Raw genomic sequence first — 27,451 nt, 5'->3', positions numbered from 1 at the left:
GAATGTGGTTTTTTCCTATTTATCGTGATTTATATGCAAATATTTCGAAAATGAGAAAAGCTACAACCTTCAATTATTAATTGATGTATTCTACATGAAATTGCGCACATTTTCATATATAAAACTTTATGTAACGGCTAATTTAAAATGGTGCAAACATCACCACAATCGCACGTATGATTTTTTCGGAAGAGTTACCGCGCGGACGTAAAGAAAATGTAATTTTTTCATAAATTCACCATAAATAGAAATATTCTGCTAGAGACTTCCAATTTGTTTCAAAATAAAGGTAAATGCTTGAATATTACTAGAATATAAGCGCTTTAGCTTACAATTGCGTTTTTCGACCATTTCGGTAGAGTCAAATTTGACCAAAGGTTGAAATTTTGGCAATTATCGTTATTTATATGAAAATATCTCAAAACTGATAAAAGCTACAACCATGGTTTGTTTTTAGTTGTATTGTGCATGAAATTGCGCACATTTCCATATATAAAACTTAATATAATGGCTAATTTTAAAATGGTGCAAACATTACCACAATCGCATGTATGATTTTTTTCGGAAGAGTTACCGCGCGGACGTAAGGAAAAAGTTTTTTCATAAATTCACCATAAATCAAAATATTGTGCTAGAGACTTCCAATTAGTTGCAAAATTAAGGTAAATGATTGAATATTATGAATATATAAGAGTTTTAGCTTACAATTGCGTTTTTCGACCATTTCGGTAGAGTCAAAGTTGACCGAAGGTTGAAATTTTGGCAATTATCGCTATTTATATGAAAATATCTCAAAACCGATAAAAGCTACAATCATGAGTATTTTTTTGTTGTATTTTACATAAAACTGCGCACATTTTTATATATAATACTTCATGTAACGGCTAATTTACAATGGTACAAAAATTATGTCAAAGTGACGAAATAATTTCCGAGATGTGTCACAGATACTTTTTAGTGCAGCAAGAAAGAAATTCGCGCTTGCGCGCCTGCGTAACGATTGTAAACAAAACAACACCTTGATCCGTGAACTCCCAGCATCCCCCAAGGCACGTGATTCAAAAGTTTTAGGCTGGTAGGCCTATAAGTATTTTTCCGCGAATTTAAAAAAAAACTTTTGTAAGTCAACGTAAAATACGTCCAGTCGGCACACGAGAGACAAAAAATATCGACGTAAAATACGTCCTGTCTGCAGTAAAGTGCTAGGAATAGAGCATAAAAGAAAATTAAAAGTATTTTCGTACAAGAAAATTAAAAGTATTTTCAATCTTATATAATTATTTACTTACAAAATGTACCCACGTATACATTGACACATTAAAATCAAACATGTACAAATATCCAGGGATAAGTCCCCTACACCCAGCAAGTTGTTCTCATACCCCTTGGATACCCTCTGTTAAGAACCCCTGCTCTAGGTACTGAAATACACTCAAAAGAGAAAGCTAAGGCAAGTAGAAGTCAATATTCTAAGCAACAAAAATAAGGGTTGTATTATATATATATATATATATATATATATATATATATATATATATATATATATATATATATATATATATATATACATATATATATAATATATATATATAATATATATATATATATATATATATATATATATATGTAATATATATATATATATATTATATATATATATATATATATATATATATATATATATATGTATATTAATTATTATATATATATATATATATATATATATATATATATATATATAGTATATATAATATACATGCATATATATATTTATTGATATGTGTATATAGTATATATATATATATATATATATATATATATATATATATATATATATGTGTGTGTGTGTGTGTGTGTGTGTGTGTAAGTATGTATGTATAATTTGTTTTTCTAAATTGTGACTGAATGACCTAATATTGTTCTTACCTACCCTTCCCATATCAGTCTTCGCGGGATATGGTACTACACGTAAGTATTGTTCTCAAACTTTTTTAAAATACCAAATTTTTAATGTGATTTGCATTTTCTTAGGTTTATACTTCTACTCATGTGCTGGTTTAGCTACATATTAACTGAACAATGGTGGAGATGGGAGAGAGAGGATGCCCATTCTAACCCAACAGACATTACCTATTATCTTTTTGGCCTGTATTGAGAAATAAAAACGGAAGGGAAAAACGAAGAAGGGTATGGCTATGGTTCGTATACCTAGTAAAAATACAAATTATTTGAAAATTTTGATATTTGTTTCTATGGGATACAAAACACATTTTCGTATGCTGAGATTTCAATTACTAGAAGGGAGTTAGATTCCCCGAATAATATGCTCAGGATAGTAAAGAACAGTTTAAGGGTAAAGACTGTCCAACAACAGAATAGAGCCTTGAAAAATACCTTATAGAACTTGAAGCAACAAGAGCCACTCAGGACTGAAGTTCCTAAGAGTAGGAGGCTGTTCAGCATTTAAAGAATAGAAAACTTCATTTGATAAAGACCATAAAGACAAACTCTAGTCTTACCATCACACTTTGAAAGAGACCTGACTCAGCCAAAGTACACGGGAAAGTCTGCGATCTGCTTAGTTGGTAAAAGCTGTGAGCAAAGAGACTCCCCCTTTCATAGAATACGTCTTCCCCCTTCCCCTTGAAGCATGGTTGTCAAAAACCTAAGAGATACATACATTAATTCCCTGGTACCCTGCAAGAAATGCCAATCTCTCACAAGCTATTGGAGAATTCCAGTATAAATTTGTAGGAATAGTACCATTCAATGGGAAACATGAGCAAGAGGCTGGCAAGGGAAGAGAGCTGGGTCAGTCTCATGGCACTTCAACCTGAGAAACTGACCCTCTGCCAGAGGCCAATGAGGAACTACCAGTGCCAAACAAAGAAGATGGTTGCATAAGTCAATCACCACTCCTGGAACTGAAAAAGAAAATAGGAAACGGAATTTCTCTGTAATTAGTGTCTACCCATTGAGTACGGGAGCTCTAATGCTCGAAACGTCTTCACTATTCAGGAAAGTAGAGACCAAACTGTCCTTTCACATGGACACTGACAGTTGAGTTGAAGTGCAATAATGTTCCTCCACTGAGTGCAATACATAATGTAGCCAAACTGATGTCGGTAAACCATCCACTTGAGCACCTGCAGTCCTGCACTGCTAAAGGAGGTGGAGTATGAGACACAAGCTCATCTTTACTTGAAACACAACAGATGTCATGATGGTGTGTACCATTAATTTAAAAAATTGCAATATTAAACATGCTGGAAACTAAATGAGAATGGTGTAATGCAGACGAGGTGCGCCTGAAAGGCCCATAACTGAGAAAAAAACTCATCCCATGTGTGTATTGCCCTCCTTTGGATGCTTATGAAACTGAAAAGATACCGATGACGGAGAGTAAAGAAACCCTTAAAAAATGTTTCTGTCAACAAAGAAAATGAATGTGTCATTAACTCTTGCTGATACAATAAGTAGTAAGGAAAAGTCTGAATGGGCACTTCAGTGCCACATCAGACACAGATGACCAAGAAAGGTAATTACAGTCACTATAAGATATCTTGTTGTGACAAGAATCCTAAAACCACCTGCCAAGGCCAATGAACCCTTCATTAGAAGCTACTATGCTCCCGGCAAAATTAATTACAAGGTCAACCTCAATTAAAGATGTAGTTGGTCTTGTCAGCTCTCCATCGAGACAAGAACTGACAAAAGCACAAAAACACAAAAAAATAACACAAGCACTTTCAAGCACAAAAGCCACCCAAGAAAGCACTTATGATTAATAAGTTACAAGAATCTATCAAAGGAAATAGCCAGCGCCCATAAAAGACAAGAAACTCATGTGAATCATATTGCAGCCGGGAGGATGGATAACCTCAGCTGGGTGAGAGTGGGTATTCCCCCTCTTCCTCATCTCCTCTCTGGGTACCACCCTTGTTTAGTCAGCACATGGCCAGTCTAAGACTTTTGCAGAAGGATATTTCATAAATGAAAGGTGTAGTGCTTGTAACCATTATTACACCAATAAGCCATTTCTCTTAATAATGGTGCTAGTAAAAGACATGTCAGGCTTAGCTATCCTTCTTTCATTGTTGAATTGAGCATGAATTCTAGTGCAGAAAACTTCCACACTTCACAGGCACCTCAATTATCTATATTTACATACTCTTCAGCAGTGTGGTGTCACCCTACAGACATTGCACTACTCTCTTTTTATGCACTCCAGTAGCTCCTGGATATCAAAACCCTTCCATTCTAACAACTCTTGCCCTTTCTACTAACCTGCATTCTCTTAGTATTACTTTTTTCTTATAGAATTATTTACCATTTTCCTGAACCAGTCATGATATCTTTTATTTCCTCTATCAGACAAAACCACATAAGAAAGTAGGTTTTTTTATTTTTTTACCTAAGGTCAACTTTTCTCTGTTCATTCATAATTTTGACAGAGTCCAGCCTACATATCCTTATTCAATCCTTGTCGTCATTCCAGAAGCCCCTCTTCATTACTGGTGCTGTTGCCTTCTTCGGTTCATCTAATCCTAACAATATATATATATATATATATATATATATATATATATATATATATATATATATATATATATATTAGGGCCGTTCCCTCGTATAATAAGGCGCCCTATGAGGTAATGTTAGACTTGCGATAATCTTACGCTAAGTCGGTTGGTATTGCACTTCCATATTCATTGGAGTGTCTTGGGGTTTGTAGATCACTTACGAAGTCGGTATTATCTTCTTTGATTATGACGACGATGTGTTAAACTCATGATGATTTCTTTCTGATGTGAGGTTCTTAGTAGGAAACACGAAGTATAAAAATACTTATATTCCCTGAGATTACATGGTGAAGATCAAGTATGATTGTACAGGTCTTCTAATGACGATAGCTTGATCGCTTCTGCCAATGATGATGGCTAATTCTATTCTCTCTCATCTACTGATAAAGCTTAGGTAAAGAGGTACAGGTCTGCCAATGATGATGGCTAACTCTATTCTGTTCTGTTCTACATGATAAAGCTTAGGTAAAGAGGTACAGGTCTGCCAATGATGATGGCTAACTATTCTGTTCTGTTCTACATGATAAAGCTTAGGTAAAGAGGTACAGGTCTGCCAATGATGATGGCTAACTCTATTCTGACTACCATCTCGGTTACAAGTCATAAAGGAGCAGACAGTAGCTCGAACATATGAACATACATACAAAATGAGACACGCTACAGATCACGTAGGCCGTTTGAATTATAGGTCGCGGTAGTTGTCTCAAGCAGGGAGCTTGGACTAATGTTTCAAAACAAATGAATGAACACAAGTGACGGCACGTCATCTTAGCCTACATACTTTATCGTCTCTGGTCCGATCACATTCCTGCAAGCAATCTGGTTGACCTCTTTAGTTTTAGTCTTTTATATATATGGAATAACATTCCATATTTTTATTATGTAATCACTTACATAAAAGCTCGGTCAGCTACCAAAACCAAACACTGAATATTACTCAAGCATTTGACTTATAGGAGTGTGATACAGACACTATGTGAATATATATAGATAAATAGAAAATACTTATAAGTAAAAAAAATTCATGGTGTACACAAATACAGATTCAAGTAATAAGATATAAGACACAATATGCTTATAATGATATTCGTAAATAATAGTGATCACGTGATATATACTGATGCAGTTTTTCACTTCATCTCTTTAAGATACATATGCTACAGAAAATACTAATGTACTCTGACAACATGAAAAAAATCATATTTTAACTGATAAAAATTTCATAAATGAATTGATAAAAATTATTAATTTTTATGCTGATTGATTCATTGATTTTTATGCTAACTGTTATATATCTGCAGTTATTGGTAAGATAAAAGGTAACAGATTGATTATAGGCTACCTGATTTATTTATACATATGCATATGGATTCATATAATTATGATTAATATATGTGCACTTTAAATAGATTCCTATTGCGTACACGCAAAGATATATTTCGATTCTGTTATTTATGATCATTTATATATAGGATACATGATACTTTATATATATAGGATACATGACCGAGGTTATACTACTACACATTTAACTAGCGTTCGAACAACTTTTCGTCCATTACACAGTTCCAGACAACCCCTATAGCCAAATGAAATGGCCAATTCCAAATGGTTAAAACAAGGGGGAAAATTGCCTGGCGGGGTCCAACGTTCTATTTCGGCCTCATACTTGTTCTCTGCATCCTAAGCCACATGATTACATTCGCGATGAATAAAATCACCCCCAGCACGAGTCCTTCGCCAGCAAAGTAGAGTTGAATATCCTTCTGGTTGTAATTTTCGGAAGTATGTCCCTTTTATAGTCGATTTCCGACAGCCGCCGGAGCATTCCGCATTAAAACGAGATTAACGACGGGATACGGGTGTCGGTCGAAGAAGAAAAAATAAGCTTGTTCACTTATGATGGTGCTTATTCCTTTCACATTGTAGGCGGTTGTTACTTGACTGCCGTCGTCCGCAGCCACGAACAATTTTTTTGAAGTTGCGATGTGAAACTCTCGTACTGCAGGATACTGTAACCAGGTTCCATTAATCAGCCTGCAAATTAAATTATACTTGTCACAAGGGCAAAGTAAATTCAGAACATCAAATACGGGAGGGAGAGAGCCATTAAGACCAGACTTAACCCACATGAATTCGCTGATATTTTATGGAATTCAAAAAAGTCAGCTGTACAAACTTTTTTATCCATGGCATTAACAATGAGTGAACCTATCCAGGTCTATGATGACAATAAAAATATCCATAATTATAAAAAATAAACAGATATCAATACGAATCCCAAAGAAAATTCGATATTACTGGTAGTAAGTTACTAGACAAAGAAGTGGAAAACGGAGCTATTTTTAAGATTGCCAGGCAACATAAGAGTCAAAGAGAATATTAATCATGATTCTGTATTTCTCTATGCTAACTGAAATTAAGTTGTGATAAAATCTGATCCTATGTGCCCCTAACAAAAGTTTCATATTCAATTTTCTCGCGCGCATCCTCTGAGGTTAATTTTTAAAACTTTATTAATAGGTAGGAGATGCAACGAAAAAACCTACTATGTAACTAATTTCTATATAAACTTTGGGTTTTTCAAGAAAATGTGACATTTTCCCATGAATGTGATTTACTTGAATTGTCATAGGCTAATGTTGCAAGTAAATTTTTCATATACATGACTTGATACTTCTAAATGTCTATGAGGTTCAGAAAAAATTAATTCATTTTGTTGTTATAGAGATTCTATTTGCTTATTTTGTTTATTAATTTTAAAATGATTGCGATTCCTTAACCAAGTTTGCATTGCAATGCGGATAAGAATAGATTATGGCTATGTATGTCATCATGACCTATGAACCACATGTGAAGTTCATGAGCTAAGCATTCCTTTCTCCAGTCAACCTGCTTTGCAAGCACGAGATGACACACACAGATGAAGCCTAAGCAAGCAGATTATTGAGGTTAAAAGGAACAATGATGAATCGGCAATGATTGCTCTCAGCCAGCTAAGAGTTACGTTACTTGCTGTAATAAATACGACTTTTGTATAAATTGGGTATTTTTTGTTTTAATACTTCATCCACATAAGAAGAATGTCTGAAAAAAAAAACAGTACTAAAAATGAACAATATATTAGTTTCATGTTGGAAATCTGCATGATTGTAAATAAATGTAATTATGTTAAATTAGAGTATTCCTTATTCAAACTAATGAAAAAAGGTTTCCATACAATTTCTATATATATTATTTGCCCTGTAAGAGCCATATAGGATTATTCCAAAAATAACATTTTCACTTCTAGACTTCCTGACTTCAAAATCTATTTTATTTTATTTTATTTTATTTATTTATTTATTTTATTTTATTTTATTATTTTTTTTTTTTATTGACTACGAATATAAATCACCGGGACAGACAATATGTCAGTAGGTTTTGATATGTGTTTGAACTTTTAGCTTATTTGTCATTACTAAAGCGTTAAGTTAGAGTTCAAATCTTTACGCATATATATTTGGATATTTAATTAACCTATGGTTACGTTTTGCTTATTGATTTTATCGTGATTCCTTTTTTGTTATAATTTGTAACCCTTCCGATTTCTTACGGAGTGTATTATATCGACTCCACTTGTATCCATACTTATTTTATTTTTTATATTTATTTATTCATATATTTTTTTATATATATATTTGATAAATTAATGGTTGGCTTGAATATGTGGAAAAGTGTTCTAGCGGCGTACCGTATAAGGCTACTTGCGGTATCAATTCTATAAAATTAACATAGTATATGATTTTGATATTTCAGGAGAACTTCTGGAAACAGACACTCAAAGATAAAAACTCGCAGTAGCGAAATCCCATTGATGTAGATAATTTCTGTAAAAAAGTAAAATTAAAAATGTCTCGTAACTTCAGCCACAGGAATAACGAAATTCGACCTAAAAAGGAAACACTCAGTTACTCCAAATGAATAAAAAAATTGTACTTAGCTTGCTTTTGTGGGAAGTCACGGTGTTCCGATAATGACACACGGCCTTGGTCCTCCTTCTGTTTTTAGTGGATGACCTGATTTGGCTTCAGTTTTCCCCGTGCGCGTTGTTTGGATGATTTGAGCCCTTGAAGATCCGATGCTGCAGACGCGTTCGGTTTGTTTCTTGAAGTGCCGGAAACGCTCAATAACGATGTTTTCTTGAATGATTCTAATGAGAGACGAAGCTTGCGTTGCCGTAGGAAAAGGACACGTCGGGTTTGTTTCTTGAAGTTATTCACTACTGAAAACGCTCACTAAACGATGATACTAAGTTGCTTGAAGAATCTCTTGCTTTCGTCGTCGTTGAAGAGTTCTTGTTGTTTTCTGAAGTCGCTCACTAAACGATGATACTAGGTTGTTTGAAGAATCTGCTGCTTTCGTCGTCGTTGACTTCTGATGATACATTGTTAATTATTCTGGTTTTTCTTCGGAAGACGTAGAGTTCTTCTGGTACGCTGCCACCATTATTAGGGCCGTTGCCTCGTATAATAAGGCGCCCTATGAGGTAATGTTAGACTTGCGATAATCTTACGCTAAGTCGGTTGGTATTGCATTTCCATATTCATTGGAGTGTCTTGGGGTTTGTAGATCACTTACGAAGTCGGTATTATCTTCTTTGGTTATGACGACGATGTGTTAAACTCATGATGATTTCTTTCTGATGTGAGGTTCTTAGTAGGAAACACGAAGTATAAAAATACTTATATTCTCTGAGATTACATGGTGAAGATCAAGTATGATTGTGCAGGTCTTCTAATGACGATAGCTTGATCGCTTCTGCCAATGATGATGGCTAATTCTATTCTCTCTACATGATAAAGCTTAGGTAAAGAGGTACAGGTCTACCAATGATGATGGCTAACTCTATTCTGACTACCATCTCGGTTACAAGTCATAAAGGAGCAGACAGTAGCTCGAACATATGAACATACATACAAAATGAGACACACTACAGATCACGTAGGCCGTTTGAATTATAGTTCGCGGTAGTTGTCTCAAGCAGGAAGCTTGGACTAATGTTTCAAAACAAATGAATGAACACAAGTGACGGCACGTCATCTTAGCCTACATACTTTATCGTCTCTGGTCTGATCACATTCCTGCAAGCAATCTGGTTGACCACTTTAGTTTTAGTCTTTTATATATATGGAATAACATTCCATATTTTTATTATGTAATCACTTACATATATATATATATATATATATATATATATATATATATATAGTATATATGTATATATATATATATTCTCCTATCTTACCATCATCCAGTATAGTAATACAAATGTTCAGTTTCATTCGTCCACCTTTCATATTATTGATTTATTATTCTTGAATTGCTGATACCATAACCTCATCTGTTGAAATATAATTTCACGTATTTTCACTAATCTACAACTTTTCTTTACAATTGCAAATTACTATTGTATCACCTGCCGTAAACAGCCAATACATTCTCCATTTACAGCCCATGTTTTTTTTCTATATATGATATATAGTATATATATATTATATATATATATATATATATATATATATAATATACATATATAAATATGTGTGTGTGTGTGTGTGTATAATACACACACACACACACACACACATATGTATATATATATATATATATATATATATATATATATATATATATATATATATATATATATATATATATGCCTCTATGTTGTGTGTTTGTGTGTGTGCATATTATATTGTGTGTAAAACTAAAAGTAGATGTTCCAAATATTTGTATTTATCCTCAATTAATCAAGACAGACGAGACTAACATCATCTAGATAATTCAAAAGAGAAGAAACAAAGAATTGATAAGTTCAGTAATGCATAAACTCCTCTTACTTAATTACAGTGGGATGAAAGAGTTGCGTAAACCAAAGACTTTCCCATTCAGATGCGAATGTTCAGTTTCAAACATTTTCAGCTATTATTGTGGATGGGGCGGCAGCAGGAGTGATCAAGGCTTTGAATATCTACGATACTCCCATGGACCATCGATGGCAGTGGATGATGCCTCCTAGCTATTTCCTCCAGATCACGATCACCTTTTTCAACTTCGGATCATGCGGCTGTGGGTGCAGTTCGCTTAGCTTCAAGAATCCCAATACTTCGGCTGTTCTTGATGGGTAAGTGATGTCACTTACTATACTCTTGTTGACTGATAAGTAACCATCCTTTTACTTGTGAATTCTGCTGTTATCTGCTGCTAATATTGCATCACAAAGAGGTAAGAGATCCCATTTCTACTCTTTATTGGTGGGTCAGTGATGCAATCTCGATTATTATTATTGGCAACCAAGCTCGCTTCAGCTGTTATAAAAGAGAATGAGGTTTTTCGCTTACTAGGGGAGTAAGCTTACAAACTATTTTGTTGTTGTTGTTGTTGTTTGGTTTGGTTGGAAAACCCCATGGATGAGCCTAAAAATGTCTGAAAAAGGTGTTTTTCATTGAGTTAAAGATACAGGAATTTTAGGATAGGATATTTATGATTTATTTCTCAGAACGGCAATGTAAAAAAGAAATGAATAATTTGCTTGTTAAATAGTACAGAAAAATTATTTCCAATAAAATATAGTGTACTATTTCTTTTGATTTTCGTTGGTGAAACAAGCCCTGTTTGACTGTAGAGGCTAGCGCATTTTAAGTATGTGGTGTACTGAACTTAGGTTGTTTCTGTTCAGTTATTTTGTGTTTCCACTTATGACTGAGAATATATGGACGTTGTTAATTTGTGTCCTTTGTATTTGATCTTTGTTGTTAAGATGAGTATTACTAATTATGAGTATTAATTACCAAGACCACTTCATGTTAAGTTAGGAATATAATGAGGGGAAAATCTTGCACGCATCCCGAGTAAGCTGGAGGTCGAATCACGCCTTGTTACTTTTGCGGTTATTGGTTGGTAGGTGATATTACTTCTGTTCCAGACGGGTTATTGGGGGTTGATTCGTCGCATTTCTACTGTCAGTGAGTAGTACGTGATTTTACTTGCTGCATTACTCAGTAAGAAATGACTAGAACTGTGCTGTTTATTAGGGTTTTGTTTGTTTGTTTGTATGGTGTTTTTACGTTGCATGGAACCAGTGGTTATTTAGCAACGGGACTAATGGTTTGACTTGACTTTCGAACCACGTCGAGCGTGAACTTTTATCACCAGAAATACACATCTCTCACACCTCAATGAAATGCCCGAGAATCGAACTCGCGTCAGGTAGCAGACCAGGGCATACCGATCATGCCACTGAGGCGCTTGGTATTAGGGGCTCAGTGGTTTAATTTCTCCTAATATCAATGAAGCGGCGAAGTCACATCTTGTGCAAGGGATGCAAACGTTTTCATTACTGCTACTACTGAAAGTTGAGTTATGCCACTCAGCTGTTACTGATATACGAGTGGGTTTCTTTCCGCTGTTGCTGGTGAATGTATACTGCCAACCCTCGTTTCCATATCCCCGTCTTAATTTTTTGACATACTAGCCATGACACATAATCTTATTGCCACTGCATGCAATTATTGATGAGCAAAATACTTTGCATCTATTGTTAAAGCATCAGTAACTTCTGTACTTATGTATTTTACTCTTTATATATATATATATATATATATAAATATAATATATATATATAGTATATATATATATATATAATAATTTTTTAATATAGTTCCAAGTGTTTTTGATGGGTAAATCGTTACTGAAGGGCAAGTCATGTGATTTAGTCAAATTTTTTGCTGCCAAAATACAAACTGAAGAAAGCCAAGGGGAAAACAAGTAAAAATTGCGCCGTATTTCTTCGGCGCAATCGAGTTGTATGTACAGCGTATAATGCCGTTTGAAACCCTCAGTCAAGGCCCATGAAACTTTCAGCCACGGCCCGGCAGTGGCCTGTGTTGTAGTTGATATAGCAGCCCCAGAAGCATGATCATGGTTACCCTTCACTTTAAATAGAATAAAAACTACAGAGGCTAGAGGGCTGCAATTTGGTATGTTTGGTAATTGGAGGGTGGGTGATCAAATTACCATTTTTCAGCCCTCTATCCTCGGTAGTTTTGAAGATATGAGGGCGGACAGAAAAAGTGTCGACGGACACAGAAAAAAATCTATAACTGAAAGGGAAATATATCAAAACTGTATGCACCCCTCCAGGCAGAACTAGGAAAACAATTGTCAGTATAACTGAGAGGACGATGAGCCCCCATAAATTGCTTCAGGTTCTTTTTATTTATATATTTTTTATTTTTTCAGGCTCGGGTTTTGTGGGGCGATAAATCAGCCATACACGTTCAATTTACAGGGTAATAAGGTGGACCTTTGGCTGTTCACCAGTGGAGCAAATCTACTTCCCGGGTTTCAACTAGAATACGAAAGTAAGTGATGATATTTTCATGGTACAAGTCTTCAGTATGATGTACATACGATTGCTGTTTGTCGAATATTTTTATGTTACAGCATCTCACTAGAAAATAGTGATGCTCCCTGCATCCCTACCCTAAAAAATCAAATCTAGAAAACAAAAAACAAAAACAAAAAAATAAAAAAAATGAAGTAATATTACAACTGTAGAAAATAAGTTAACAAATGAACCTGAAACGTTTGCAGCACCGCCTCAATTATTCATGACTGAACGAAAATATGTGGTTGCACGTAAACGTACCCAAGAAATTAGCTCAAAATGGTTGGTAAAATATATCAGTGGAATTGGCTTGCCATTTGCACTTATGATTATCATATGTACATAAAAAGATTGCTGGCCAGTTCTCCATTCCACCCAGAAAATGACCTGAAATATCTGGCATTAAATGCTCTCTTCCAAAAACTCTACTCACCCAAATATTGTTGCATAAGAGACATTCACTTGAATCGGATTTTTCTGTAAATGCACAAGGAATCTCTTGTGCTAACGAAACCACCAAAGTCTCCTAGACTTTGGAATGCTCTGGAGTGCTCACCTGGCTATTTACAGGGTCTCTCTCTTTCTCTCTCTCTCTCTCTCTCTCTCTCTCTGAATTACCTCGCTTCTCCTAATAAGAAATGAATGCCATTGCATTACTTTACTTTATTCTATATCTGATCCTTTATGAATAAAGATGATGAATTATAACTGAAATGGAAAATAACAATATCAAGAGTACTTTGAAATGCAAATCTCACTGCGACGGGAGAAAATTAATACGTTCTCAATCTTTATTGCAGGCAAAAACACTTACACCTGCCCTCCAGTTTTGACAGGTAAGGTTGATGAAATCTAGAAAAGAAATAATTTTTCTTTTATAAGTTGTTTTATATATATAATAGATATATAGATATATATATATATATATATATATATATATATATTTATAAATCTATACATATATATATATATATATATAATATATATATATATATTATATATATATATATATATATATATATGTATATATACATATATGACTGGTAAAAATGTTTCTGTAACAACAGAATTCCATCTAACAAAAGGAGCCCATAAAAACACCAAAATGTGAGAGAAAAGTACTATATTTCAGAGACTGCTGTCTCTCTCTTCAGTATATGAATGAGAAAAGTTTACAGAAAAGGTGGTGGTATATACCAAGAGATTCGTCCACAAGTAAGCCAATTTAGGTCACCCCCGCTGATAATCTTCCTTTAATCTTCTTAAGCGTTGGTTGAATGAACACTGCGTCGACGATATCTGATATCCAAGCCCCTTTTGAGATGTTCATACCTGCTTCTCTTTTATTATTAAGGCCGATTCCATCATTTGACTCTTGTACCGGCAGTTGCTGCTATAAATTACACGTGACATATTCCAGTTTATTCTATGGTTATGTTCATTTATATGGTTGAAAATAGCCGAGTTCTGTTGTCCATACCTAACTGACCGTTTGTGTTGTATTAATCTCTGGGGAAGTGATTTACCTGTAAATCCGATGTAAGATTGGTCACAGTCCTGGCATGGGATCTCATATACCCCAGAGTCTTTGGAGATGTCTTTTGTTGGACGTTAATCAGGGATTTGGCTAAGGTATTTGGGTAGGTAAATGCAAAAGGGTTGGATTTCCCAAGGGTGTGAGTTACTCTCTTAATCGTCTCCAGGTGGGGAATTTTTATTTTATTGTTGGGTGTGTCTCTGGTCTTGTCTTTAGGGGGTCGGTAGAAAATTATGTTTGCTTTTTGAATTGCTTTCTCAATTATATGGTCAGGATACTTTAAAGATACTTTAGCCAATCTGTACATGGAATACTTTGAAACTACAGTAATAAATGCAATAAAACCCAAAAACATGCTGTGGATGAGATACGTGGATGACATACTAACATTTTGGGATAATAAGTGGGGTAATTTTAATGAATTCCTCTCAAAATTAAACGCATTAGTGCCCAGCATCAAATTTAAAGTTGAATGGGAAACAGACAACAAAATTCCTTTTCTTGATGTTTTAATAATCAGAGACACGACAGAATACAAATTTACCATATACAGAAAACCAACGTTCTCACTTTCATATATTCACTACTTTAGCTATCATGACATTACTATCAAGATAGGTGTAGCTAGCAACCTATTCTTAAGAGCCTTACGAATTTGTTCCCCAGATTTCCTGGAAAAAGAATTTGAACTAATTCGCAAGCAACTTTCATCTTTAAAGTATCCTGACCATATAATTGAGAAGCAATTCAAAAAGCAAACGTAATTTTCTACCGACCCCCTAAAGACAATACCAGAGACACACCCAACAATAAAATAAAAATTCCCCACCTGGAGACGATTAAGAGAGTAACTCACACCCTTGGGAAATCCAACCCTATTGCATTTACCTACCCAAATACCTTAGCCAAATCCCTGATTAACGTCCAACAAAAGACATCTCCCAAAGACTCTGGGGTATATGAGATCCCATGCCAGGACTGTGACCAATCTTACATCGGATTTACAGGTAAATCACTTCCCAGAGATTAATACAACACAAACGGTCAGTTAGGTATGGACAACAGAACTCGGCTATTTTCAACCATATAAATGAACATAACCATAGAATAAACTGGAATATGTCACGTGTAATTTATAGCAGCAACTGCCGGTACAAGAGTCAAATGATGGAATCGGCCTTAATAAAAGAGAGGCAGGTAATGAACATCTCAAAAGGGGCTTGGATATCAGATATCGTCGACGCAGTGTTCATTCAACCAACGCTTAAGAAGATTAAAGGAAGATTATCAGCGGGGGTGACCTAAATTGGCTTACTTGTGGACGAATCTCTTGGTATAAATACCACCTTTTCTGTAAACTTTTCTCATTCATATACCTGAAGAGAGAGACAGCAGTCTCTGAAATATAGTACTTTTCTCTCTACATTTTGTGTTTTATGGGCTCCTTTTATTAGATATACATATATATATATATATATATATATATAGATATATATATATATATATATATATATATATATATACTATATATATATTATATATATGTATATATATATATATACTATATATATACATATATATACTACTATATATATATATATATATATATATATATATATGATATATATACTATATATATATACTATATATATATATATATATATATATATATATATATATATATCTATATATATATATATATATATATATATATATATATATATATATATATATATATATATATATATAGATATATATATATATATATATACATATATATATATACATATATATCAATTCAAGCTACAAATGTCCTTTAATATCTAAATTCACTTTACCTCCCAAATGATATATTTTCATATATCTACCGAAGGGGAATTTTTTAATTGATAATAATTTCGTCCCCCATGGATCGAACCACCGTCCAAGTGGACGGGGACGAAATCAGAACAGTCAGTGACGCTATCCAATCAGCCAACAGAGACGCTATAAGTTTCATATCGATTCTGACCTTACAAATCACCCTCGATCTGGATGCTTTCGTATTATAATCGATATGGAACCCCGTCTACCATGTTGGCCAATTCGAGCTTTGACAGCACGTAGCCTTTTGTTATGAATAATTATCACATCGAACCATGATCCTTTATAAATCAATTCAAGCTACAAATGTCCTTTAATACTAAATTCACTTTACCTCCCAAATGATTATCATATATTGTACCGAAGGGTGAAAATTTTTTAATTGATAATAATTTCGTCCCCCCATGGGATCGAACCACCGTCCAAGTTGACGGGGACGAAATCAGAACAGTCAGTGACGCTATCCAATCAGCCAACAGAGACGCTATAAGTTCATATCGATTCTGACCTTACAAATCACCCTCGATCTGGATGCTTTCGTAATTAGAATCGATATGGAACCCCGTCTACCATGTTGGCCAATTCGAGCGTTTGACAGCACGTAGCCTTTTGTTTTATGATAATTATCACATCGAACCATGATCCATTTATATATCAATTCAAGCTACAAATGTCCTTTAATATCTAAATTCACTTTACCTCCCAAATGATATATTTTCATATATGTACCGAAAAGGGGAATTTTTTAATTGATAATAATTTCGTCCCCCCATGGGATCGAACCACCGTCCAAGTGGACGGGACGAAATCAGAACAGTCAGTGACGCTATCCAATCAGCCAACAGAGACGCTAAGTTCATATCGATTCTGACCTTACAAATCACCCTCGATCTGGATGCTTTCGTAATTAGAATCGTATGAACCCCTCTACCATGTTGGCCAATTCGAGCGTTTGACAGCACGTAGCCTTTTTGTTATGAATAATTATCACATCGAACCATGTCCATTTATATATCAATTCAAGCTACAAATGTCCTTTAATATCTAAATTCACTTTACCTCCCAAATGATATATTTTCATATATGTACCGAAGGGGATTTTTTTAATTGATAATAATTTCGTCCCCCCATGGGATCGAACCACCGTCCAAGTTGACGGGGACGAAATCAGAACAGTCAGTGACGCTATCCAATCAGCCAACAGAGACGCTGTATAAGTTCATATCGTTCTGACCTTACAAATCACCCTCGATCTGGATGCTTTCGTAATTAGAATCGATATGGAACCCCGTCTACCATGTTGGCCAATTCGGCGTTTGACAGCACGTAGCCTTTTGTTATGAATAATTATCACATCGAACCATGATCCATTTATATATCAATTCAAGCTAACAAATGTCCTTTAATATCTAAATTCACTTTACCTCCCAAATGATATATTTTCATATATGTACCGAAGGGGAATTTTTTAATTGATAATAATTCGTCCCCCCATGGGATCGAACCACCGTCCAAGTGACGGGGACGAAATCAGAACAGTCAGTGACGCTATCCAATCAGCCAACAGAGACGCTATAAGTTCATATCGATTCTGACCTTTACAAATCACGATCTGGATGCTTTCGTAATTAGAATCGATATGGAACCCGTCTATCCATGTTGGCCAATTCGAGCGTTGACAGCACGTAGCCTTTTGTTATGAATAATTATCACATCGAACCATGATCCATTTATATATCAATTCAAGCTACAAATGTCCTTTAATATCTAAATTCACTTTACCTCCCAAATGATATATTTTCATATATGTACCGAAGGGGAATTTTTTAATTGATAATAATTTCGTCCCCCCATGGGATCGAACCACCGTCCAAGTGACGGGACGAAATCAGAACAGTCAGTGACGCTATCCAATCAGCCAACAGAGACGCTATAAGTTCATATCGATTCTGACCTTACAAATCACCCTCGATCTGGATGCTTTCGTAATTAGAATCGATATGGAACCCCGTCTACCATGTTGGCCAATTCGAGCGTTTGACAGCACGTAGCCTTTTGTTATGAATAATTATCACATTGAACCATGATCCATTTATATATCATTCAAGCTACAAATGTCCTTTAATATCTAAATTCACTTTACCTCCCAAATGATATATTTTCATATATGTACCGAAGGTGAATTTTTTAATTGATAATAAATTTCGTCCCCCCATGGGATCGAACCACCGTCCATGTTGACGGGGACGAAATCAGAACAGTCAGTGACGCTATCCAATCAGCCAACAGAGACGCTATAAGTTTCATATCGATTCTGAACCTTACAAATCACCCTCGATCTGGATGCTTTCGTAATTAGAATCGATATGGAACCCCGTCTACCATGTTGGCCAATTCGAGCGTTTGACAGCACGTAGCCTTTTGTTATGAATAATTATCACATTGAACCATGATCCATTTATATATCAATTCAAGCTACAAATGTCCTTTAATATCTAAATTCACTTTACCTCCCAAATGATATATTTTCATATATGTACCGAAGGGGAATTTTTTAATTGATAATAATTTCGTCCCCCCATGGGATCGAACCACCGTCCAAGTGGACGGGGGCGAAATCAGAACTGTCAGTGACGCTATCCAATCAGCCAACAGAGACGCTATAAGTTCATATCGATTCTGACCTTACAAATCACCCTCGATCTGGATGCTTTCGTAATTAGAATCGATATGGAACCCCGTCTACCATGTTGGCCAATTCGAGCGTTTGAACAGCACGTAGCCTTTGTTATGAATAATTATCACATCGAACCATGATCCATTATATATCAATTCAAGCTACAAATGTCCTTTAATATCTAAATTCACTTTACCTCCCAAATGATATATTTTCATATATGTACCGAAGGGGAATTTTTTAATTGATAATAATTTCGTCCCCCCATGGGATCGAACCACCGTCCAAGATCGAGGGTGATTTGTAAGGTCAGAATCGACATGAACTTATAGCGTCTCTGTTGGCTGATTGGATAGTGTCACTGACTGTTCTGATTTCGTCTCCGTCCACTTGGACGGTGGTTCGATCCCATGGGGGGACGAAATTATTATCAATTAATAAATTCCCCTTCGGTACATATATGAAAATATATCATTTGGGAGGTAAAGTGAATTTAGATATTAAAGGACATTTGTAGCTTGAATTGATATATAAATGGATCATGGTTCGATGTGATAATTATTCATAACAAAAGGCTACGTGCTGTCAAACGCTCGAATTGGCCAACATGGTAGACGGGTTCCATATCGATTCTAATTACGAAAGTATCCAGATCGAGGGTGTGATTTGTTAAGGTCAGAATCGATATGAACTTATAGCGTCTCTGTTGGCTGATTGGATAGCGTCACTGACTGTTCTGATTTCGTCCCCGTCCACTTGGACGGTGGTTCGATCCCATGGGGGGACGAAATTATTATCAATTAAAAAATTCCCCTTCGGTACATATATGAAAATATATCATTTGGGAGGTAAAGTGAATTTAGATATTAAAGGACATTTGTAGCTTGAATTGATATATAAATGGATCATGGTTCGATGTGATAATTATTCATATATATATATATATATATATATATATATATATATATATATATATATATATATATATATATATATATATATATAAAATGACCTTCACACGAGGCCAAGTACTGGAACAATGAACACACGTTTAGGGACACGTGTGTTGATTTGCAGCACAATCTACGCATCCAGAGTCTAAGGATAAGGGGAAACCCACCTCACAACAGGGAAAGCAGACACCGTCAACACAGACATCGTATAAACACGTGTGCGATATTCAAGGGGTCGGATATGAGCGTAACGTAAATCTTTAGATTCCTCAGAGAGCAAAGAAAGAATGAATTACTGCTCAAACGTTACTGTACCAAGAAGGTGAGGATATGAACACAGCAACATTCTAGAACCACAGCTCTTAAACCAAGATATCCTCTAAGGGAACACAGCTGTGGGTGCGATTAATGAATCACTATGGAGGATCGCACAAACACTGATACAAGGAAAAGAATAATTAAGTTGATTGCCACCACACTTCCGTATTTTGCTTTTTGCTGATATATTGCTTCGTAAAAGCGTAGACGAAGGAAGTCGACTTCTTCAAGGCGTTCGGTAAGGGCAAGTGGCTACCTCGTGGGAGCACTCAGACACGTGAGTAAAGGGGGGAAGCCCATAAGGTTAGGAGGTCCGAACCTCAAGACCAGCTGGGGTCGAAGTGAGAAATGAGTTGCTCTCTCCGGTGAGTTTTATTAATCCGGGTCTTGCCTGGAGCTGTCTTATCTGGCGGTTCTTGGGCTCCAACATCTAGATATATCTGCAAAAATACGGAAGGCAGCAGGACGAGAGAGAAACAAGGGACGATCGACAAGCGTGAGAGAGAGAGAAAAGGAGAATTTGTGGGTTTGTGCTTTAAGGAATGTGTAATTAAATGGTGAAAGCATAGGGGATTCATAATATATATATATATATATATATATCTATATATAATATATATATATATATATATATATATATATATATATTGATTTATTTCTTTCTTTATACAATACGAAGGAAGTAATAAGGAAAGGCATCCTCATCCTTTGACAGTTTATTGTCAATGCCGACATTTAAGGTTTCAGTGAGAGCCTTTTATTTATAAAATATGATTTTTTTTAACGTATCGTTTAGTTGTAAGTGTTTTTACTTCATAAAGACTGTTCTCATAACATATCCATACAAGATATGTTTAGACACTAATATTTTCAAAACATATGATATAGACTTGAAAATGCGACTTCAGATGCGTCACGAAACATCGGCATTGACAATATACTGCTAAAGGATGAGGATGCCTTTCCTCACCACTTCCTTTAAGTCGCAGCTCCGGTCCTTATGTATATATATATATATATATATATATATATATATATATATATATATATATATATATATATATATATGTGAAAAATGTTCTGTAACAACAGAATTCCATCTAATAAAAGGAGCCCATAAAAACACCAAAATATAGAGAAAACAGTACTATATTTCAGAGACTGCTGTCTCCCTCTTCAGGTAGATGAATGAGAAAAGTTTACAGAAAAGGTGGTATTTATACCAAGAGGTCCATCCACAAACAAGCCAATTTAAGTCACCCCTGCTGATAATCTTCCTTTAATCTTCTTAAGTGTTGGTTGAATGAAGACGTTGTCGATCGTATCTGAAATCCATGCTCCTTTTGAGATGTTCATTACCTGCCTCTCTTTTATTAAGGCCGGTTCCATCATTTGACTCTTGTACCGGCAGTTGCTGCTATAAATTACACGTGACAAATTCCAGTTTATTCTATGGTTATGTTCATTTATATGGTTGAAAATAGCCGAGTTCTGTTGTCCATACCTAACTGACCATTTGCGTTGTATTAATCTCTGGGGAAGGGATTTTACCTGTAAATCCGATGTAAGATTGGTCACAGTCCTGGCATGGGATTTCGTATACCCCAGAGTCCTTTGGAGATGTCTTTTGTTGGACGTTAATCAGGGATTTGGCTAAGGTGTTTGGGTAAGTAAATACAAAAGGGTTCGATTTTCCGAGGGGGTTGGTTATTCTCTTAATCGTGTCCAGGTGGGGAATTATTATTTTATTGTTGGGTGTATCTCTGGTCTTGTCTTTAGGGGGTCGGTAGAAAATTACGTTTGCTTTGTGAATTGCTTTCTCAATTAATATATGGTCAGGATATTTTAAAGATGAAAGTTGCTTGCGAATTAGTTCAAATTCTTTTTCCAAGAATTCTGGGGAACAAATTCGTAAGGCTCTTAAGAACAAGTTACTAGCTACACCTATCTTGATAGAAATGTCGTGATAGCTAAAGTAGTGAATGTATGAAAGTGAGAACGTTGGTTTTCTGTATATGGTAAATTTGTATTCTGTCGTATCTCTGATTATTAAAACATCAAGAAAAGGAATTTTGTTGTCTGTTTCCCATTCAACTTTAAATTTGATGCTGGGCACTAATATGTTTAATTTCGAGAGGAATTCATTAAAATTGCCCCACCTATTATCCCAAAATGTTAGGATATCATCCACGTATCTCATCCACAGCATGTTTTTGGGTTTTATTGCATTTATTACTGTAGTTTCAAAGTATTCCATGTACAGATTGGCTAGAACACGACTTAAAGGACTACCCATACTACACCCGAATTTTTGCTTGTAGAATGATTCCCCGAATGAAAATACGTTATTAGATGCACATAATTCAACTAGCTTTATTATTTTGTCAAGCGCCAATGGGAAATGATCTGAATAGGGGGATAATTTTACCCTTAAAAACTGAAGAACGTCATGTACTGGTACTTTAGTGAACAGGGAATCTACGTCAAGGCTTAAAAGTTTTATGTTGTGAAGTGGTATATGTGCTTCTCTGAATTTGTGACAAAAATCTTCCGAATGTTTAATGTGACTAGGAGAAAAAATGGTTAGCTGGCCTCCTTTCCCCTTTTTTAGGCACTTTTTCTCCCAGTCACATTAAACATTCGGAAGATTTTTGTCACAAATTCAGAGAAGCACATATACCACTTCACAACATAAAACTTTTAAGCCTTGACGTAGATTCCCTGTTCACTAAAGTACCAGTACATGACGTTCTTCAGTTTTTAAGGGTAAAATTATCCCCCTATTCAGATCATTTCCCATTGGCGCTTGACAAAATAATAAAGCTAGTTGAATTATGTGCACCTAATAACGTATTTTCATTCGGGGAATCATTCTACAAGCAAAAATTCGGGTGTAGTATGGGTAGTCCTTTAAGTCCTGTTCTAGCCAATCTGTACATGGAATACTTTGAAACTACAGTAATAAATGCAATAAAACCCAAAAACATGCTGTGGATGAGATACGTGGATGATATCCTAACATTTTGGGATAATAGGTGGGGCAATTTTAATGAATAATCTCTCGAAATTAAACATATTAGTGCCCAGCATCAAATTTAAAGTTGAATGGGAAACAGACAACAAAATTCCTTTTCTTGATGTTTTAATAATCAGAGATACGACAGAATACAAATTTATCATATACAGAAAACCAACGTTCTCACTTTCATACATTCACTACTTTAGCTATCACGACATTTCTATCAAGATAGGTGTAGCTAGTAACTTGTTCTTAAGAGCCTTACGAATTTGTTCCCCTGAATTCCTGGAAAAAGAATTTGAACTAATTCGCAAGCAACTTTTGTTTTTAAAATATCCTGACCATATAATTGAGAAAGCAATTCACAAAGCAAACGTAATTTTCTACCGACCCCCTAAAGACAAGACCAGAGATACACCCAACAATAAAATAATAATTCCCCACCTGGACACGATTAAGAGAATAACCAACCCCCTCGGAAAATCGAACCCTTTTGTATTTACTTACCCAAACACCTTAGCCAAATCCCTGATTAACGTCCAACAAAAGACATCTCCAAAGGACTCTGGGGTATACGAAATCCCATGCCAGGACTGTGACCAATCTTACATCGGATTTACAGGTAAATCCCTTCCCTAGAGATTAATACAACACAAACGGTCAGTTAGGTATGGACAACAGAACTCGGCTATTTTCAACCATATAAATGAACATAACCATAGAATAAACTGGAATTTGTCACGTGTAATTTATAGCAGCAACTGCCTTAATAAAAGAGAGGCAGGTAATGAACATCTCAAAAGGAGCATGGATTTCAGATACGATCGACAAGGTTTTCATTCAACCAACGCTTAAGAAGATTAAAGGAAGATTATCAGCGGGGGTGACCTAAATTGGCTTGCCTGTGGATGGACCTCTTGGTATAAATACCACCTTTTCTGCAAACTTTTCTCATTCATATACCTGAAGAAGGAGACAGCAGTCTCTGAAATATAGTATTATTCTCTCTATATTTTGGTGTTTTTATGCGCTCCTTTTATGTATTAGTATATATATATATATATATATATATATATATATATATATATATATATATATATATATATATATATATATAATACAGTAATGTCTTCCATACCCAGACTAATAGAGCCAAGGCTCTGTGGGATAATGGAAATTTTCAGACGAGATAAAAAAACTTTACATTTGCAAAATTACAACTCTGCATCCAAACTCCCTACCTCGTCAATGCCGCATAACTATCACAATTTAATCTCGAAACTTTATGTAAACGCCAATTATCTTCCTTATTTTCCCATATTTGCAAAAACATTTCTTTATAAAACACTAAGTCCAAAAAAGCAAACCCCTGGTTTTTTCTTGTACACAGTACAGTACCACATAAACATAGGTATAACTTCGTTGATTCTATTTTGCCAAAACACATTAAACAATAGCTCTTGAAAATACATTGCACATAAAAAAGCAAGCCTTATTTTCACTCTTACCAACACACTATATGGTAGGTTCACATTTTCCCAATTTTGTCCAAACAAATTAAAGAGTAACTCTTAAAGATATATATATATATATATATATATATATATATATATATATATATATATATATATATATATATATATATATATATACATATATATATATAACTTTTTTCTTTCTCACTTACCTGTGTGCGCTGCTGGAACTGAGTATGACAACTGGACCTCTGAAAACCTTGCATGGAGGTTTACAAGTCCTCCTCCTCGCCCCCTCCTCCAACACTATTGTGTTGTCAGGTTTTGTGCATGTTGTGTAGGGAGCACCTCCTGCGCCTACTGTGAGGGCCTCATATGCCTCCTGTGCCTCCTGCACCTCCTATTGATGGCTTCCTGCGCCTCCTGTGATGGTCTCCTGTGCCTCATGTACCTCCTGTGCCTCCTATGAGGGCCTCCTGTACCTCCTGTGAGGGTCTCCTGTGCCTCATGTACCTCCTGTGCCTCCTATGAGGGCCTCCTGTACCTCCTGTGAGGGTCTCCTGTGCCTTCTGTACCTCCTGCGCTTCCTGTGAGGGCCTCATGTGCCTTCTGCAACTCGTGTGCCTCCTGTGAGGGCCTCATGCGCATTCTGTGCCTCCTTTGAGGGCCTCATGCGCATTCTGTGCCTCCTGCGCCTCCTGCGACTCTAGAGAGACACTAACATTGTCATCATCGTCAGGAACTTTCAGCAGCAGCTGGCATGCCATCCGCCCTTTGCTGATGAAACCAGATCAAGGCTGACTGTTCGTGTCATCTCGATTGGGTTTTGCCATAACCTTGTGGGCCCGACTTGTGGACATCTTCCTGGAATCCATCACATATTTCTTCCCTATTTTCCTCACCTGCCTTGGTATTCTGGAAGACTGATCATGGGACGCCATATTACTGTATGTTAAATCCCATTGACCATCAAGCCCAATTGTCCCAATGATTTCAAGCTTCTTAAGAGTTAATACCTTCTTCATTTTCTTAGGACAGCACCCTTCACAAAAGAATCTGCAGGCAACACAGTAACCAATTCAACTGAAAATAGCGACTAATCATGCCCAACTGGATAAAGAAACAAATTACTCTTTGTTTATGACACTCAAGTCTATCAGCCATTTAAAAATAAAATGTTACAATGACGTGTAATGATGTATCCATTTCTGCCAATAGTGGAAAACCTTATAAAAAACACAAGTGCTTTCCCAACCAAGCACATACTACCATATGCTATTGGACTGATGATGTATGTATATCAGTCAATTAAAAGCAATTGACAAAGTGATGTGGGATGACATGTCAAGTGAAATTGTAATTTTAACCCTCGCAAGCCAAGTTATATATAGTACATTAACAAAACGCCTAGACTGGTAAACTTTAAACTTGGCTGATTTTAAAAAAAAGACACGTGAATGGAAAGAGAGATATGCAAATGCCATAAGAGTTTCCATGCTGTTATTTATGATCTATAGAAGCAGTTTGAATGTTTTCCCTCAATGTCATTCAAATGCCGTGGCACAAAAGGATTCCCATTACAGGATCACCAGACCCAACCCAATTTCTAACATTGCACCTCACTTGATCTTTGCTGGACCTAAAGGTTAAGCCAATAACAATTGTGAAAGCTCTCTAGAAGATGAAAGCACAGCCTCTTCAACCCTACCTGCCTCGAAAACTTCTTCCCCAACTCCCACCCTTCCCCTGCATGCCTATGCCTGAAAGCATTGTTACTAAGATTTCTTTCTGTCCATGCCTAAGTGAAGGGGCAGTATACCAACACTACATGAGCGCAAAAATCCTAGACATTGACAATGACTATTGCTGCCTCCGATATAAGGAGGTCCTCCGATGGAACCGAACGTTACCAGGAGACCCTTCCTCTTCTTTTCACCATAATGAGAATGGCAAGGCACATCACTTGGATAGTAATTCAGGTGGCCACCATTGTAGGCAACGTGCGCAATGACCAATGACTCTCTCATATGAGTCATTCCGCTCCCGGTCGATAGGAGGGCTCCCCCGACCGCAGCATTGACAACCAACGGAAATTTGGCAAAAATTTCTATAAGCTCACTTACAAGTATAATATGGCATAGATGTACCTCTGGCTTAATTCGCGTTTAGAGTATGGTAGTAAGCTTTAAGGAAACGTCAAGGTAAATAAATGAGTTATCTGCTGCTACAAAGAAACTCATTCGAGGGATTGAGAAACTTTAATAAAAGCAACGGCATCCAGACAGTCATACTGTTCGATGAAATTTGCTTGAGAGGGTCTTCTTCCAAAATAATAATAATAATAGACTTTCTAATTCTCATCAGGATGAATCCTGTACCTCTTGGCGACTGAAAATACTGGGTGGAAATTACCTAAGTCAAATTACTGGGAGGACCATACCTTCAACCCCTTTTATCATTTCTGGCTGATATATAGATGCCATTCTTCCACATTTTCATAATATAATGAATTGTAGTTCTTTCACCAGTTTTGCACAAATAAAAGATATGTGTTTGTGCATATATATATATAAATATAAATATATATATATATAT

The sequence above is a fragment of the Macrobrachium nipponense genome, chromosome 9, assembly GCF_015104395.2.
Source record: "Macrobrachium nipponense isolate FS-2020 chromosome 9, ASM1510439v2, whole genome shotgun sequence".
Classification (NCBI taxonomy): domain Eukaryota; kingdom Metazoa; phylum Arthropoda; class Malacostraca; order Decapoda; family Palaemonidae; genus Macrobrachium; species Macrobrachium nipponense.
This window is presented reverse-complemented; position numbering follows the sequence as displayed.